An 18904-nucleotide genomic window follows, 5' to 3' on the forward strand; every position below is an offset into this window, starting at 1 on the left:
ACAAAACATACAAACATAAAACTATCTTTCATTTTATATACATACAGTGTGTATGTATATTGCCTTGTAGGACATATATAATAGTGTTATATGTTGGTTACAAATCTTTTGTGCTATCCTTTCGTAGTCATTACTCACAGTTTATATAAATTTTCACATTGTCAAACTAACATATGCTTATATATTTGTCAGTTATTAATCATCCATGACTAAACTATTTATTCCATCATTTTATAAGAGATATTCCAAATTTTATTTTGAAATTTATATTGTACTTTCAGCCAATGGTTATATATGTCTATATTATATTTTATATCAATCTATTGAACTTCTATTACAAAATGATCTATTTTGTATCTATCTATCTATTATGTCTTTTTGTCCAACCATTGATAAAACAAATCCCATATCATATAAAATTGCTTATCTTCTTGCTCTCTAATTTCAAATGTCAATTTACTCATTTCAGCACAGTCCATAATTTTTCTTTCCAGCAAAGCAGCTGAGGTTGAAAAAGCAGGAAATAAAGGACATCCAAGAGCCCGGGCGGGTGGCCGGGCCAAGAAGAGCAGCAGACACCAAACCGGTTCTGTAGAACAGAGCTACTGGTTCTATAGAACTGGGCCGAACCGGTAGCATCCCACCCCTCTATGTACAGTTAAAGACAGGGAATGGATAATGGGTGCCTTTGTTGTACGCAAGTTTTAAAAATATAATTCTGAATTTAGACAGAAAAATCCTGGGTTATAATCCATTTCTTTTCATTTGAATATGGTTGGGATTCTGAAGCAGTAGAACATAATCCTGAAATCTGCCCCTTTTCTAATAAGAGATATTGGGGACCCACTAGCACGTGGCATGTCTCAAATAATGAAGACTGTTGTTTTACATTCTCTCTCTGCTGCTCCTGCCGGCAGCTAATAAGTGGGATTTTTTTTCCTGCAGTACATTTGAGAGACAGACAACATTCTGAGAAAGAGCTGATTTCTGCAGCATCCACAAATAAATGAAGCAATGGCAGTGCTGGCATTAAGCAAAGGTAATCATATAGACGTGTGTGTTTCTCTGTATGTGGTATTATAAGTACAAGATAGTGTGAGTAAAATAAAGAGTTAATTTTTAGAACGAAGCTAGACCACTGCAATGTTACAGAAACAGATTAAGGTGAACATAGAATCAAATGACCTAGTAAAAAAAAAAAGTTAGAAAATATATCTAGATTTTTTTTCCTTAAAAGGGCTGGAATACAAAGAATAGAACTGTTAATTTAAAATTTTGGGACCAAACAGTATTCATTTTCATGCTGATTTTTTTTTGTTTCTTTTATTAATGCCAGGTACAAAAATGTTGAGGAGAATATGCTCAAAATGAAGAAAAAACTGCTTTTTCTATCCCTCACCTCTGATGATAATTATTATGTGTCTTTTCCCTTTGCCTATTTTTAAAACCTCTTGCATTTTCCAACAGGATCAAATCTTTGTTTTCTGGAGGAAAATGGCTTTTTTAATTCCTAACTGCCTAGAGTGTTGATAGGGCAGGGTAGGGCTCCATGTTTCATTTTTTTAAAATTTGAAAAGAATTGCACCTTTTTATTTACATCTGTGCTGTCAAGTGATTGATGTAAAAGATAATAAATGCTGAAGAATTAATCTGTTTCTGAGATAAAAACACATGCTGCATGTCAAAAATTGAATTGTTTTATACATGTACAATTTTTGCTTACAAATGCATGATGCTTTGCATGTTACACACTTATCTCTCAACAGACAAGTTTGCTGCTGCAAAATCCAACAGGTCACTTCACTGAACGTCTAAGACTCTGAAGCCAATGCAAAGGTTTTAAAGATAATATTTTGAATGCATGGACATTCCTTTCATTTACAACCATCCATCCATTGATAAAAATACCCAACAGAGTACTTAATTACCACCAAACAGATGAATTAAATGTGCTTTAGGAACTGGTTGCCGTAACTTACCCAAAAGTGATGCGGACTCCTGTGACCAAGGCATTTCATTGGCACCCTTTGTAAGTGTAGTCCTGATTGACCAGTTTGCTACTATAAAAGATAGGAATCATCACAAAAGAATTTCATCATGGATGATTATGAAGTCAAACGAAGTCAATCAGAAGATTCAAGAACAAACAAAATTATAATAATAAAGTACAGAATTGGAAATGAGGTTTTCAATGCTTCCCATTTTTTGTTCAGTGCTTTTTGCGTTGCTTATTTGCTTCATAGTACAGAAAAAGAATCTCAGCAGGTGGCAGCACATGACTGACCCTTTTGGACTCTGAAGCTTAAAAAGGATCAGGCCTGGTTCATATGGCACTGGTTCAGGGCTAGGCTACTGGAAAGTAAAAAGCATCCCAGAAGAAGACAGTATCAAATCATTTCTGTTTTCAAGACAATTGTATGGATCACTGAGTCCCACCTTAAAAAGGAAGATTGATAATAGATTTTTAAATGGTTAAAAAGAAACTCTTCCAGAAAAAAAAGCAAAGAGAATGCATATGCAAAATAGCAGGCTATTCTGGGAGCAAAGTTATATTCCAATTAACATTTGTTTGTTGTTGATAAAGAAAAACTTTTTTTCAAGTATCACAATTATGAGGGAGTTCTGCATTTTCTCAGCTCTGTATGACTATTGTTTCAATGAAAGATGAAAGATGATTAGAATAAAAGTTTGAATAACATATTGCCAATAAATTCCAGTTCCACCATAGTCATGTGATCAAAATTTGGTTATATATATATATATATATATAATTTTCTTAATATTTATATATATATATATATATATATATTCAGCTTTGTTCGGGTATTTTCCCACATCATTGTAGTTGTTCTTTTAAAGTTGTAGCAACGTTTCGGCAGAATCTCATCTGCCATCATCAGGCTTCTGTATTGTGTTCGTCTGTGAGTCAGACTTTTTAAAGACTGTATTATGTATATGTATATGTGTGTATACACACACACACACATACATACACATACACACACACACCAAGATTTTATGAAAATGATGAAAGAGGCATCATTTTACATTTTAACCTATCACTCAGATGTAAATTTATGATGTCATGACACAAGAACAAAAAGAGCAGAGTTTGTGCCATGATGTTTATTTATTTAGATATGTTTGCTCTCCATATAATCTATACATGTCTTATGGCTTACTCCATCCTGCTCCCCCTTTCCTGTGCCTAACACCCCTAACGATCAGAGGTTGGTTGGTTTAACCCTATGTAAGGTTGAGATTGTATCAATGATTTTTTTAAGAGTTTCCACTATTGCTTACTCTATTCCCCACTCTGTTTCATTATATGTTGAGGAAAGAGCCCTGGTGATGCAGTGGTTAGAATACTGCTGAGTTCAATCCTGACCAGCTCAAGGTTGACTCAGCCTTCCATACTTCAGAAGTCAGTAAAATGAGAACCTAGATTATTGGGAGCAATGTGTTGACATTTTAACATCAGAGAGTGCTGTAAAGCACCATGGGGCAGTATATAAGTCTAAGTGTATTGCTATTGCTAAAGAGGGCCATATATCTCCAATTAATTGGAGTAATGTGTCTGCTTTCTTTATCCAGGAAATTTAATACCTAATTTTATTATTATTTTTACTACTACTACTACTATGATGACGACAACGATGACAACGACTTGCTTTTCATGGGAAAGCAGCATTGGTTGTTTTGCAGTATAAAACTTTCAGCTGCATATGGTAAGTTACCTTATATACATCTAGGAGTTTTCATTTGATCAAGCTAACTAATTGGTTGAACATTTACACCTGATAATTGCATTGTTTTTCAGCTATGTAAAAAGGAGAGATGTTCCACTTCACCTATATTGCTTTCTCTTTCATTTTGCAGGAGTGAAATTCTGTCTGTCTGGTGGATACATCATTCAGGTGGTTAAATACATCATATTATGTCAGGAATGTTACATTAGTAGTTCATTCTGCTATAATGGGCTTGACACATCATTGGAAAAGCATATCAGACCTCCTAAATGTCAGTCAACAATGTGTGGAAGGTAGCATTAGACGAACAAGAAAAACTAAAACCAAATAAGGAATCAAAATAGCAAGGTATATTCATAGATTAGTGGCCATATTTATAATTACAAAATAGATATGGAAGAGTATGGAATTTCACTGAACTGCAACAATTAGATATAATTTTAACAGGCTCAGAAGAGACATGTATAGCGAAGATGTATAACTACTTATTAAATGTTACGTTAGAAGAGGAGGTAGTAAAAGGCTGCATAATAGCATGGGCAAAAATTTTGGGGCATAATATAAATTTAGCAGATTGGGAAAAATGTGGAATAAAAATTATACATTAACAAAATCAGTGGCCTATAAAGAAAATATGTATAAGATGTTCTATAGGTGGCATTTGCCCCCAATGAGACTGGCTAAAATGTACCCTAATATGAATCCACATGCTGGAAATGCAGACAGAACCAAGGTACCTTCTACCATATGTGATGGTCATGCCCGGAAGCCCAAAAATATTGGATTAAAACATGGAGTTGGCTACAAGAGATAGTAGAAGAGTGAATAGAATTTAAACTGGAATTGTTTCTATTGGGAATAATTAAGGGGAACTAGAGAAAGAAGATTAAATATATTCTATTACATATTCTGACAGCTTCAAAAATAATATACACACAGTGTTGGAAACAAAATAGCATGCCTACTGAGGAATTAATAATTCAAAAAATTCTAGATTGTGCTGAAATGGACAAATTGACATTAAAATTAAAAGAGAAAGAACAGTCAGAGTATTACAAAATTTGGAATAATTGGTATAGGTTGAATAATAGAAATAAAGATGAAGGAAATAAGAAAATTATAGATAAAAGTAAATGAATGTATATGAAGATGTATAAATGTAGATATTTATATGGGACTGATATGTAGAATAATGTGTATAATAATGATGACACAGTAAAAAGAGGGCTGTGAAAATATAAACAGTCCCTTCACATCCCGGTCATAAACTGTTTCAACTCCAATAAAAGAATTCTAACTCTAATTCTACCATTAAAGTCAAGATTAATGTATCTTGAAGATGAAAAAGAACAATAAAAATTATTACAAAAAAAACAACAACAACGGTGTGGAGGGTGTGGATTTTCATTAGGTTCAACATTTCTGTGGTTTATATGTGTTTAATATTTTTAAAAAATATTAGATTTTTATTATATGCATCATTTGAAACTTGAAGGGTGGAACCCAGCATTTCATTAGAAAATTTCAATTCATTCTTTCTTCTTGTAGTTTCCCTAAATACCCTTAAAATCTATTTCAGAATCTTGGGAAATTTGCAGGATAATGGAAACTGTAGGATCAGTAAAGTAGAGGAATGGAGGTATGAGAAATTGTTTCAATTAATACAAGCATATAATTAGATTTTTACTCAGAAAGCAGAATGTAACTAATTTTGCTCTTGAAAAGCCAAATATGGTCAGACATCATTTATATTTAGATGGGAGATATTATCAGCACTAGGAACTTGAGGGAAGGGGAGCTACTGGAAGAAGGCAATGGTGCACTGCTTGTATAAGGTGACCAAAAAATAGTAAGGTTGTCCTAGAAGTCACCAACGAACAACTTTCCTGGGGACAGACCAAATTTACTGGACAAATGCATTTAAGTGCTACATTTTGGAGCTCTGAGATCCTAAAGTAATGCAGATGTTTAATTAAAATTATAAAACAAAGAAGGTGCTAATTCCACTATTTTGCATGGAGTTCCTAGAGTTACAACCATGAAGTACAATACCTCTTCATACATTAAGGTGAACCAAACAGTAGTCATTTAACTGAATGCACAAACGGCTTCAAAGTAGGCACAGAAAAGACCTGCATCTCCTTCACCCCTCAAAATTCATACATGTAGTTATAGATATGAACTAGAGCTATACTTGCAATGGTTTGAATGGAACTAACACTGCTCACACTCTAGACCCAGATCCCAGGGAAAGCTGTACTCATGTTTCTGCAAATATGAATAGAGCTTTCTTTAGATCTGAATACATGAAAATTTAGAAGAGAAGAAGGCTCCAGATACAACCCCATTCTCTACCACAAAGGTCTCCAAACTTGGCAACTTTAAGACTTGTGGACTTCAACTCCCAGAATTCTTCAGCCATCTGTGCTATTTGAGGAGTTGAAGTCCACAAGTCTTAAAGTTGCCAAGTTTGGGGACCATGCTCTACCAGGTTGGAAACTCCAGGCATTCAACTGACTCCCTCAATAGAGCTACTTTAGTCCAATCATTTTAGCCATATCTTAGTAGAAAATATGTCATTTGCAGACTGAAGATCTTGATTCTGTAGCCTGATAACCTAGACAGACAATAGCACCCAATGGAAAGTCATCAACCAACTTGGCACACAAATTATCTTTCTCTTGCACAACTTTATGGACCAGATTTACTTGATTAAGCACATTTAGGTGACAATTATTTTGATTCAGAAGAATTAAGTCAATTAAGTCAATATTTAGCTTTCATGAGAACCAGTTTGGTTTAGTGGTTAAGGCATCAGGCTAGAAATAAGAAGGCTGATAGTTGTAGTCTTGTTTTAGACACAAAACCAGGTAGGTGACCTTGGGACAGTCACTCTTTCTGAGCCCTAGGAAAGAGGCAAAGAAAAACAACTGCTGAAAACTTTGTCAATAAAAAGTAGGGATTGTCCCAGCATAGCCAGAAGTCAGGACTAACTTGAAGGCACAAAAATTATGATAAATTCCTATGGAAACATAGGAAACAGTGGGAGTTGCTGGATCAATTAACTGGCTCACTTTGTAAGCACATAAGACAACTTGCCTGCTAAACTTCTGAAAAAAATCCTTGCTCAGGTAGTCTCTGTGTTTCTGTGGAGCTGCTTACCAAAGAATCAAAGTGACATCTTCATCCATATATTCTGTACTTCTGATTACATTGTAAAAATAAAGTATTTTTAAATAAATCCATTTTACAATGGATGTGCTACATCCACATCAGAAGCATATAACTTTTCACGTGAAAGACAGATAGGATTTTCCTTTTTGCACATTTACGGGAATGTGAGAAAGGGAACGAGTTACATGTACATCCTTTCTTGTCACTTTTGAAATAAAGTGTAAAGTAGACTTGAATGATAGTATTTGAAGTCAAGAATACACACACACACATACACCTATAGTACACACACACATCTATACACAAACACCTAGCCAGCCCTGCCCACACACACACACACACACACAGAGAGAGAGAGAGAGAGAGAGAGAGACTCTATACCCTGTTCAGAAAGCCACAATAAATACAAAATATAGTGAATGGGATTGGCTCCAGTTTGGCAAAGAAATCGGACAAGGCTGTATATACTCATTCTGTTATTTCAGTCTATTCAATATGCTGAATTTATATTGAGTAAAGATGTATTGGAAGAAGATGAGCATGATTTTAAAATTGGAAGAAGAAATAGCAATAACTTCTGTTCTGATGATGAGTCTGCTGGCCAAAAATGCAAATTACCGGCCAACCCTAGGTAATGAAAGTGAAAGAGCAAAGTGAAAAAATGAAACTAAAATTAAATACAAAGAAATAGTAACAATAGATACAGCAGTCATCTGTAAACAATATTGAAGTGGAGGATAGTTTCTGCATTTTAGGATGGAGCCAGAAATCAAGACATGCGGCAGATTAGCTCTTGGAAAAGATATTCACAGGATGTGATGTGTTGTAGCTACAAAGATTAGAACTATGCAGGCACTGTATGTAATCCATGTGGTGCTGTATGGAAACAAAACAGGGATACAGGATAGAAAAAGTATTCATACTTTTGAAATTGGTATAGGAATGTATTTCTTGAAGCAATACAAATAGTAAAAAAAATGGAAATTTTTTAAATTAAATTACTCAGAGACCTCATATGGGTACAAATGACCAGGCTCAAAGTATCATATTTTGGACACCTCATGTAAAGAGCTAGTTCTCTGGAGGATTCTATAATACTGGAAAAGGAAGGATAAATAAAGGAGAATGACCACCAGGTAGGTACATGGATTCAGTTGTAGCACCAGTTGGAAGACCTGAAAAATCAGGTTCTGGACAAAATATCCTGGTGAAAATATATCAGTGTGGTTGCTAAACATTGATGACACATAACCATATCATACGTAAAACACACGTACACACTCACACACACACATATCCCAACTGGTTTGCAAACTTAGCTCCTTTGGATACAGTAGGCTTTTCTTCTGAATCTATTTGCATTGCATGGTGTTGGAACACACCACCAAATATTTTTGGTATACAGTTTGCGAATGCACTGAGAAGAAAGCAGGACTATGTCTGTTTGTCACTTTCTGAGTATAGCCCTGATATGGAAAAAACTGTACATATTGCATTAGACTTATAGTTTTGATGTAAGGGGAAAAGAACAAACATCATCATGCACTGAAAACACATTTTAAAGGGATCATGTAAACAGTCTTTGTGCCAGTAGTGGGATTCAAATTTTTTTACTACTGGTTCTGTGGGCGTGGCTTGGTGGTGTGCCAGGGGAAGGATACTGTAAAATCTCTAGTCAGAGGTGGTATTTGCCAGTTTTCCGAACAACTCAAAATTTCCGCTACCGGTTCTCCAGAACTGGTCAGAACCTGCTGAATACCACCTCTGCTCTGCTCCCTGTTGCTATGCCTGTGGCTGCTATATAGGAAATACACAAAATGGAGAAAAAAGTTTTTTCTTAGCTTGTAACAAAATTGCCCCATCTCTCATTCTGTTGGAATATTCTACATGAATTATGTTCCAATTGAAAAGAATGCCAAATATTTTCATCTCACAGTCATAAAATTATTGGAAAATTACTGTAGATAACATTTCTAGTGTACTTTATACTGAGTGAACTCCCTGTCAGTCCCTCTATCCAGTTCAGGATAAGCACATGGGCCATTCACTTCATTTAGCAAAAAATTAATTTGATGGTTTTTCTTAACCATCAACAAACATTTTTTTAAAAACTATTATTGCAAAAATAAGACAAAATATAAGCAAAAACAGGGATAGAGAAACATGAACAATAAGCAAGATGATTTATGATTTAGTACCAATAATCTATATTACCTTTATATCAGTCTATATCAAAAACCAGAACTTTTCAAAGCTTCTTGATAATAGCATGGAAAGGATTTAGTTTTTCCAATTTTTTTTAATGGGCGCATTATTTTCCAACAGAGATGGAAAATAGGACACATAAGAAATTGCAACATCATGAAGAAAACCATTTGGTGATTTTGGATAATGTATCCAGTAAAAGGTAGGTGGGATAGTTTTGAGACTCCAAATGAACGCACAAAGGAATTCTTTTGTTTCCTGTAATTTAGTTTTAAGAAGAATATGAAATAAAGCATACTTACTTGTTCCAAGCCTAGGGAGAAAAAAACATTGACTAAACATTGGTACAAACTGATGTCTGAATTTGGCATCTAATGTATACAATGATGGTGCCTGGAACATCTTTTTAGGAAATATGTTTATAGGTAGGAACATTACAGAGAACATTGTTTCTTCAGGTATGACATATGGAAAATAAATCTTTGAAGACAAATTCAGCAACTGAGCAGGAACATCTGGATTTGTAATTGTTCAGAAAGCCAGCAAATGAATTTAAGTTCAAATTTCACCCATATCATCATTATAAAATGTCCAGCTCTCTTTGATAAGACAAAGTAAGAACATTTCTTTTTCATTTTTTTGCTGAAAAGTATTCATGGTTATAAGAATGTAGAAATTTCCCCTGTAGAAACTGCTATCTAGGGATAATTATTGATAGGTGGAATAGAAGTAGGCATTTCATCCTACATTCTTGCATTCCTAACAACTTATCATTGCTTCTTAAGGTAATTAGCTACTTATTAGGCCTATGTGAGACATCAGCAGTTTGTCTCATCAAAGTGTGACGGCAACATTATTCACTTCATTGCTTTGCCTGGTGCCCTTCCAACAACCTCTCTTGGCATATCCAGTAGCCAAATAGGGCTTTGGTGCATGTGTCTTATATGCACAGAACCTCTTCTGCTCCTTCTAATGAGTACAATTTGGCATGAAGTGAAGCAGCATAGCAACTATCCTTCACTTCTCAAAAGCAGAAGTTGCATTGCTATGAAACTCAAAGAAAATGCTTGTACATAGTACTTGTGGGAAAGGTTGTCACACATTTGCAATCCAATAAAATGAAGAGCAAATTGACACACACATGCATGCAAAAATAAAAAACATAGCAGACAAAATCTACATCTCAGTGACAAATATACTGACATTTACATCTGATATTCTGCGCAGTAGTGTTTTCATTTTCATTTCATGTTTCTATCCCAGTGTAAAATAATTGAAAATTTTATATTCTATAAATCAATAGTAGGCTTAATATGTCTACATCAAAATAGTGAGTCAGTCAAAGTCACATTTAAAGGTGGATGAAGGTTTCATTTAATTTTCCTTTAAGTTGAAACTTCAAAAATTTAAACTCCATGGAGCAATATGCAAGTAAGAGTGTAGTTATTGTTTAACATTCTTTTATCGCTTTTCTTTTACACTGGGATAAAAACAATGAAAACACTACTGTGAAGAATATCAGTTCTTACTACCAGAACACGTGTATCAGTTTGCTCTTCATTTATTGGACTTTGTGAGTTGGTGCTTTAATGAAAACAATGAATAATGTGCCTTATAGCAACAACATTTATTATATTGTATTATATATAATTTAGTCAAGCAATATATGAAGAACGTATATGAGAAAATGTTTCTAAAATGTGCACATTGATATGGAAGTAGTTTGGAACAAGTTTAGAATAGATAAACCTGAGAGATGCAGGTTTAAAGCCAACCTGAACCATAGAAATTCAGTCAACAATTGATACTCTCAGACCAACGTGTCCCACAAAGATATGGGGGTAAAAGCAGAAGATTCCCATATAAGCTGCTTTGGGCCCATGGAAAAAAGCTAGAATATAAATCAAACAAGAAAACAGTGCAACTGACATAATATAAAATCAGCTGATTCAGCTGTCCCTAGATGATACACAAAATAGATTTGCAGATACCTTAACCATGAAAGTGAAGTAGTCAGTTAATCTGTTTCCATGTATGGGATGTGAAACATAAATGAAAAACCTTCAAAAAGGTTGCATTTCCACCAAGACTTTATGAAGTGCCATGAACATAAAAGATTATAGTTTCTGCAAACCTCAGGAGAGGTAAGCTTACCACCCAAATGGAATGGTGGAACTGAAACATTCTCACCAAAATGAAATGTAGAACTTAATGCATAATTTCATTTTACATTTGTGATGTAGTTCTAAAGTATAATAGAAACCAGAACTTAACAAATCAGAAAGCTGAATGTCAAAAGATTTTTTTAAAAGCAGCTTTCATGTTGACCTCTACTCTCCAGAAACTTAAAATCTGTTTCACATCAGAAGCTGTGGGGACAAAACCATACATGGAAAATGAATAGGCACCACCAGTTTACAGAGGACCAGTTAGATTTTTTTTTTAACAATCCAGTGGGATTCATGACATAACCAAAGAGCAACAAACAGCAGGTGATAGGAAGGATTTATATGAAAACAAGACTACTTTGAACTCAAGATGCTTTTTTATTGTGTCCACATTTTCCAACCAAAGGGTGCTTTAAAAAACATAAATAACTCATCAAACACTATATTGAAACAGAAATGATACCAAGTAAAAGAAAATATTAATTCCTGTCCAAGGTTTTTTATATATTTCTTTCAGTTATATTCAAAGACTCTGAATGTAGTATTTTAGTTTAGCTTTTAAGATGTACCGAAAGCATTGTCTGAACAAAGTAATATTATTTATTTCAGTAAAAAAAAAAACACAATTTATCCCAGTTTTAATTCACATCTATCAAATATTTCTAGCGCTACGATTCATAACTTTATTTTAGTACTGGCAAATTGTGCAACGCATGGCAGTTTACCATAATAAAATTAAAAAGAAAAATACAGTTGAAACCAGCAACAAATTCCAATATAACAGAAATTTGGGGGAGAAATAAGAGAAATCTTAACAAGCAAATGTGCCAATTCAGCAATGAAAAGCATTATGGAAGTACCATGTATAACAATTCTTGTTGACAGATTTCTGCAAAAATGTCAGAATTGATATCAATCTGAATTCAGAGGGGACTTATTTCATAAAGTGTGGGCCACCACAAAAAAGCTGTATGGGTAAAGTCAATATCCTATTTTAGAGCAAGCATACTACATCCATTCTATCTGAAAAACCAGTTTTACAGATATGTAGGAATCAAGAAATGTAGCACTTTAAGATTAAAAGGTTACATTAGCTATAGAAGAGTTCATTAGCAGAAATTTAAACCAACAAAAGCACTCTTTCAGAAATCTATATATAATCACTATATCTATATATAAAGAATCGCAGTGACACAGTGGTTATAATGCAGTACTACAAGCTACTTCTGCTGATCACTGGCTGCTGGCAATTTGGCAGTTCGAGTTTCACCAGCTCAAGGTTGATTCAGTCTTCCGTCCATCTGAGGTCAGTAAAAAGGGGATACTAATGAGGCTAGATGGATGGATAGATGGAGGATGGTTAGAGAGAAAGAGAGAGAGAAAGAGAGATGATGGTGGATAGATAAATAGAGATAGATAGTCCTTCTGAACAGCATTGAAAAGGTATATAGATTAGATGATTAGATGAAGATAGATGAGAGATGAGAGAGAGGGGGGGAGGAGGATGACCATCAGCAATCTCTTTGGAAAAACTGATGAGACCTTGCCTTCTTCTCCCTAAAGTCTGTATCAAATTTTAAGCTTCATTAGTCATTATCCTTTCTCCTATCTACATAAAATGTGATTTCTAGTACTAAAACCCTCAGATACTGTTCATATAAATGACACTAATCATATTGCTTACAATTACAGGCAGCAACTATGAGCTGAAAGAGAAAAATGGAACCACAAAATGGAATTTTGTGTTTATACCACAGGAAAATTTCAAGGTTTATATATGAAGAGATAGAGAGCAACATGGTGGCCCAGAAGTGGAGCTCTCAACTCACATTCAGGAAGCTGCAAATTCTATCCTAGGTTGCAGCAGATATTTCTGTCTCTGGGCACAAAAACAAAATACATGCTGTGAACCTCACACAGGCATCAGGAAGGACATCCAGCCAGTAAAGAGTCAGCTCCATTCAGTTGTTTCAACTCCACTCTGATACAAGGGATTACAGGGTCAGTAAAATAATATATATAGAGAGATAAGAATTCAGTATTTGGGTGCCCTACCATAACATTGTCCATGTACATATAACATTAGCACATAATTATTGAATTAAATTAAACACTATTTAAAAACCAACAGAAATTTCATAAATAATAGCAATTTTTCAGTGTCCAAGTCAAAAAACTATTGACTGCCCTCCTAAAGTAAAAATGTTACAACTAGGTACATCTCTTGATTGAGGGTTTTCCACAGTTCAGGAGCAATATGCAACAATCTTGAGTTCTCATTATATGAGACTACTTTTAATCATTTTCTGTGGACATGCTTCAGACATGATGCTATTCGATGAAAAAATGTTTAAATTCATTCATATTCATATTTTTGAGGGGACGCGGTGGCTCAGTGGCTAAGACACTGAAATTGTCGATCAGAAAGGTTGGCAGTTTGGCGGTTCAAATCCCTAGTGCCACATAACAGAATGAGCTCCCGTTACTTGTCCCAGCTTCTGCCAACTTAGCAGTTTGAAAGCATGTAAAAATGCAAGTAGAAAAATACTTTGGTGGGAAGGTAACAGCGTTCTGTGTGCCTTCGGTGTTTAGTCATGCTGGTCACATGACCACAAAAACGTCTTCGGACAGTGCTGGCTCTTCGGCTTTATAATGGAAGTGAGCACCGCCACTAGAGCCGGAATGTATGTGCAAGGGGAACATTTAACTTTATTCATGTTTTTCCTACATATTTTCCTCTATTGTTCTGCTGCTATTAAATATTACACAATAGATCAATGAGGCTCCTGCTTCTTTATGAGAGTGATACAAAAGTAAATTCAATTCAATTTAATTAAAGTCAATTCAGCAAACAAATACAGGCCCAAGAAAAGACCAAAATAAAAACAAATCAAAGCATAAGCAACAGTATATACAGTGGTATTCAGGTCATTTTACTATATCTTATTCTTGAAATTAAACTTTGCAACATTATAAATTACATCAAAGACCTGGTCAGCAAAAAATCAACAAGAAATCATCTTAATTGCCAGAGATTGTTGTTCAAATAGGAAAAATAAAGTTTTAATGTACTGTCAACTAAAATCTATAGAATGAAATTACAGGGGTGATCATTGCAACGTCTTCCATGTCACATGATTTGCTTTAGGAACATTACATTTTCCAAACTATAACAGTAAGAAAAAATATATTACAACATACCCCAATGAAGATTCCCCCAGTCTTCATTGTTGGTGTATCAGGGTATAAATAAACCATCTCTCAATTCTTGGTGCCTTGGATATCCTGGATAATTGTTTCAGTTTATGTTGTAATTCTATTTCCAGAAATCATTAGGTAATCATGTTTCTTGCCTGGGGCCAGCCAAAGTCAATCTGGGAAAGTCTAAAAACATATTTTTCTAAAAAATGCTGCAAGACCAAACAATAAGTTATGATGGTTCTGTCCAATTTAAATGTAGTCTATTCCTGTCCAAAATTTTCTCTTGAATAATCCAGTACTTAAGTGTGGTTGCTAAATGTGTAGAGATCGTACTGCTGATGTTGAGAAAATTAATGGTTAAAATTAACAGGGCTATCTCTATTCCATTTCTTATATACTAGCTCAATAGCCGTGCTTCGCTATGAAACCATGTGGTTGGGCTTAGTTTTTGGGGAGGAAAATAAGGGGGTAAAAATTCTGCCTCTGCCTACCGGCATCCATCGATATTCATCTGGCTAGTGTCCTGTCAGTGTGTGAAAGAGTTGAGTGCTGTTTGGAAAGTGAAACAGTATTTGCTGTGTAAGGAAGAAGACAGCAAGGAACCTGGGCATGGCTTAACTCGACTGTTCTGTATAACAGATAACAGATACTCAGAGTTGGAAGGGAGCTTGTAGGTCATCTAGTCCAACCCCCTACCCAAGTGGGAGACCCTACACCATTTATGACAAATGGCAGTCCAATCTCTTCTTGAAAGTCTCAAGTGATGGCGCTCCCACAACTTCTGAGGGCAAGCTTTTCCATTGGTTGATTGTTCTCACTGTCAGAAAGTTTATCCTTATTTCCAGGCTAAATCTCTCCTTGTTCAATTTCAATCCATTATTCCTTGTACAGGCGCTTTAGAAAATAGCTTGACCCCTTCCTCCCTGTGGCAGCCCTTGAAATATTGGAAGACCGCTATAATGTCTCCTCTGGTCCTTCTCTTCACTAGACTAGCCAAGCCCAGTTCCTGCAACCATTCGTTGTATATTTTAATCTCCAGTCCCTTAATCATCCTGGTTGCTCTTCTCTGTATTTTTTCTGGAGTCTCAACATCTTTTTTATAATGTGGTGACCAAAACTGGATGCAGTACTCTAGGTGTGGTCTTACTAAGGCTTTATAGAGTGGTATTAGTACTTTCCTTGACCTTGACTGTATCCCTCTGTTAATACAACTTAGGATTGCATTAGCTTTTTGGGTGGCTGCTGCACACTGCTGGCTCATATTTAGCTGGTTGTCCACTAAGACTCCAAGATCTTTCTCACAGTTACTCCTATTGAGCCTGGTTTCACCCAGTTTATATGTGTACTTTTGGTTTTTCTTGCCTAAGTGTAGGACTTTACTTTTCTCTATATTAAATTTCATTTTATTAGATATGGCCCAGTGTTCTAGTCTGTCAAGATCCATCTGGATCTTGAGCCTATCTTCTTGGGTGTTAACTATTCCTGCCAGCTTAGTATCATCTGCAAATTTGGTAAGTTCCTCTTCTATTCCCTCATCTACATCGTTAATGAAGATATTGAAGAGTACTGGGCCTAAGACAGAACCTTGTGGCACCCCACTGCTTATTTCCCTCCATGTAGACTTAGACCCATTAAGGACTACTCGTTGAGTATGGTTTGTCAGCCAGTTGCGAGTCCATCTAGTGGTGGTGCTATCTATTCCACTTTTTTCTAGCTTACTAAGAAGTAGGTTGTGGTATACTTAATTGAATGCCTTGCTGAAATCTAAATATATTATGGCCACAGTATTTTGGTGATCTACTAATTTAGTCACTATGTTGAAGAATGAAATAAGATTGGTTTGGCATGATCTGTTTTTAACAAACCCATGCTGACTGCTAGTTATTACTTTACCTGTTTCTTGATGTTGGCAGATCTGTTTTTTTTATTATCTTTTCCAGTATCTTCCCAGGTATTGATGTTCGGCTGATTGGTCTATAGTTTCCTGGGTCTGTTTTTTTTTTCCTTTTTTGAAGATGGGAACCACATCAGCTCTTTTCCAGTCCTCTGGTAGTTCCCCAGTGCTCCAGGATTTTTGAAAGATATGGTGCAGTTGTTCTGAGATGACTTCTGCCAGCTCCTTTAAAACTCTGGGATGTAATTCATCAGGCCCCGGTGATTTGTGTTCATCAAGATCAGACAGGTGTTCTCTTACTATTTTTTTGCTTATTTTAACTTTTATTTCTGGCCTGTCTTTTACAGTTATGTTTTTGGTGGGTTGAGCTATAGTTTCTTTTTGCGTGAAGACAGATGCAAAGAATGAATTAAGCAGTTCTGCTTTCTCTCTGTTGCCTGTTACTTCCTTGCCATCTTCTCTCTTTAGTGGACCGACTGTTTCCTTGATTTTTTTCTTGTTATTTATATGTTGGAAGAAACTTTTTTTATTATCTTTGACTTTTGTTGCAAGTCTTTGTTTGTTCTGAGCCTTTGCTATCCTGACTTCGTCTTTGCAGATTCTGGCTATCTGCTGATATTCTGCCTTAGTTGTATGTCCTTCTTTCCATTTTTTGTACTTGTCCTTTTTTTCTTTCAATTTGCCAGAGAGATCTTTGTGTAGCCATGCTGGTTTCTTCTTGGATTTCTTGTTTTTCTTTCTCAGTGGTATTGTGCTGGTCTGGGCTTCTATGATCATCCTTTTCAGAGTTTCCCAAGATTCTTGAGTTGTTTTCCCCTTTAGGATTTTCATCCATGAAATCTTTCCCAAGGTCTTTCTGAGTTTATTAAAATCAGCTCTTTTAAAATCCAAGACTCTGGTGTCATTATGTTCTATTGCTTGTGTTTGTGTTATGTTGAATTCTAGTATGACATGGTCACACTCACCCAAGGTTCCTGCAGTTTCAACTCCCTCTATCACTTCTTCTCTGTTTGTAAGAATTAAGTCCAGTATGGCTGTCCCTCTAGTTTCACCCTCTACCTTTTGGACAACAAAGTTGTCAGCTAGGTTGGTTAGGAACTTATTTGATTTCTCACTTGCTGCAGAATTAGTTTTCCAATTGATATCAGGATAATTGAAGTCTCCCATTACTATTGTTGTGTGTTTCCTGCATATGTTTGTTCGTTGGCTGGCAAAAAAGACATCTATTTTTTTCTGCTTGATTGGGTGGCCTATAATATACACCTATGGCCATGTCATTCTTTTTTTCTTTTATATTGACCCATATGCATTCTAGGAGGTTTTCATCTTTGGTTTCATGCATTTCTGCATTGCATTTCATGCAATATAGTGGTCCTTTACATACAGTGCAACTCCACCTCCTCTTTTATGGGGTCTGGTTTTTTTTTGAATAGTTTGTATCCTTCTACCAGTATGTTCCAGTCATGGGTTTCATCCCACCAAGTTTCTGTTATTCCAACTATATCATATTTACCTTCATGTATTTGTAGATCGAGTTCACCCTGTTTGTTCCCCAGACTTGTGCATTTGTATATAGGCACTTGAGATCTTTATGTCTGACGCTGTGTTTACTGTCTACATACCCTGTGTTGTGCCTGCCTGTCCCTACTTTCTTGCCACCTGTTTGATTAGTGCACATGGTATGGCACTCACTATTAAATGCTTGGTTTTGGTTGGCATCAAGGTTGATAATCTTACCTGCACAAACATCTATTTTGTATAAAGCTATTTTGTATAAATCTGTATTAAGCTGCTTGGTGCTGTGAAACTAAAATGGAAACGGCAACTTCTTTCCTCTGCTTGTTTTGCATTTGGAACAGATTTCTTTTCAGGTAAGGAGGAGGATTAGAACATCAGAGTGTGTTAATAATAATATACTAAATACTAATGCTCTGATGGTCATTTCGAAAAAGGGCGCTCACTTTCTTAATGAGCATCTACAGTAGAAGCCAAGACGAACATACATGCCAAATTTCAAGTTTGTAGGCTTTACAATTCTGGAAATTTTGTGATGATGCATGAGTGGTATTTCACTTTTATACATATAGATTAGAATAATAACAGCTACTCTCACTCACTGTGGCTGAATTCTGTTTGATAAACATTTTTTTAAAGGATGGAGGGACTGATGTGCACCTAGATAAATTTGTCTTTAAAAAATCTGGCACAATACAGTGATTCCCCATGTCTTTTCTGTGTTCAGACATTCTATATATATTTTTCATGTCATTTATTGAGACTGGTGGCCATTTCTGCAGTGCATCAATTGGCAGATTTAGTGAAGAAGTACACATGTCCTGGACTCCATAAAGAGAGATAAGTTTTCTGCATCTGTGTAGGAATAAGCAATCCATCTGGTGGTTTGCCAATTTTGACTAGTGCAATAATACGTCTGAGAGGAAAAATCTTATCCCTATAGGAGTTTGGCTTGATAAGAGTTAAATGCAAAGGCTAAAATCTGGTGCATTCATCCT

Source organism: Notechis scutatus, chromosome 4 (assembly GCF_049901735.1).
Source record: "Notechis scutatus isolate UNSWTSFEM ecotype Mainland chromosome 4, rNotScu1.2, whole genome shotgun sequence".
NCBI lineage: Eukaryota > Metazoa > Chordata > Lepidosauria > Squamata > Elapidae > Notechis > Notechis scutatus.